Consider the following 1109-nt stretch of genomic DNA (forward strand, 5'->3'; position numbering starts at 1 on the left):
CGGAGTTCACATCACTGTCACTGATGTAAAGACGAGTGGTTTTTATAACAGACACAAAGTGATTCCTGTCTCCAGTCGAACTCAAACAAAGACTGATCTGCTTTTATTTATTTTTTTAAAGCTTTCTTTGAAAACTGACAACAAAAAGATTTTTTTATAAAACTTCTTAAACACAGACAAATATGTGAGCTCTCAATCTATAATCATAATAATGTGGAGGCAGTGCAATCAGTGCCTGCAATCATGTGTGATTCCACCACCACCGCCGTGTCACTGGTATTTGTGGTGCCACAGTGTTAATGGTGAATGTGCGCTGAGTGATTACTGGAACAGAGTGACGTCAGACAGACCGCTGGGTTCAAGTCTGTGTACAAACAACAACAGAGAACACAATATTATATCACCTTATGTTTGACCATCTGTCACCCCCCCCCCTCCCTGACTCCCTGATTCAGTGACTCATTTCATTTTGACTCATCATCATCGTTCTGTTTGTATATTGATGTGTTATTTTGTCTGTTTGTGTGACTTTGTCTTCTTACTCCTGTTGTCTAAACACTAACTGTCGTCTCTCTCACAGATGGATCGTGGAGTTCCTCTACACTGAACCAGACTGAAGTGAGTGTAAACGTCACAACTAATGAACACAATTAATAAAAACACCATTTTAATTCCCTGAGAGTTCATGAGATCATGGAGTGATGTGGAGAGTTTGTTAGTCGTTTATATTGCTAAGGATGAAAAATATAATATCATATTTCTGATACAGATAATATAGAAAAAAGTCTTTCAGTTTCACCACTTCATTGTCACATTTTGTTTTTTTTCTTCTGCGTCTGTGGTTTTAATAGATGATATCTGGCCCAGTAATCGTGTCTTGTCATTGCAATATGTTGGAAAAACTCCACGCTGTGATTCCATTACTGCCCCCTGTCTTGTTCTTTTTCATCTGTTTTTTTTTATATATTTATTTATTTCTGGTATATTAAAAAAATACAACAAACATATTAGATAAAAAAAACACAAAACCCCAAATGCCCTCAGAGAGAAGCTGCTCCGTAATGAGAACATTTTCAAACAAGGCTGATGTTGTTTCCACTACAACGACT

General features: G+C 37.1%; 1 protein-coding gene across 1 annotated transcript in view; it reads left to right on the plus strand.

Annotated features, from left to right (window-relative positions):
* Nucleotides 1-507: 507 nt before the first annotated feature.
* The window catches only part of sgcg (sarcoglycan, gamma), a 14405-nt gene continuing 13803 nt past the window's right edge, over nucleotides 508-1109 (plus strand). Inside the window, exon 1 of the mRNA XM_008308484.3 lies at nucleotides 508-618. The gene's annotated coding sequence lies outside the window, so the exon portion shown is untranslated. The remainder of the gene's footprint in view (nucleotides 619-1109) is intronic.

The sequence above is a fragment of the Cynoglossus semilaevis genome, chromosome 4 (assembly GCF_000523025.1).
Source record: "Cynoglossus semilaevis isolate Cse_v1.0 chromosome 4, Cse_v1.0, whole genome shotgun sequence".
Classification (NCBI taxonomy): domain Eukaryota; kingdom Metazoa; phylum Chordata; class Actinopteri; order Pleuronectiformes; family Cynoglossidae; genus Cynoglossus; species Cynoglossus semilaevis.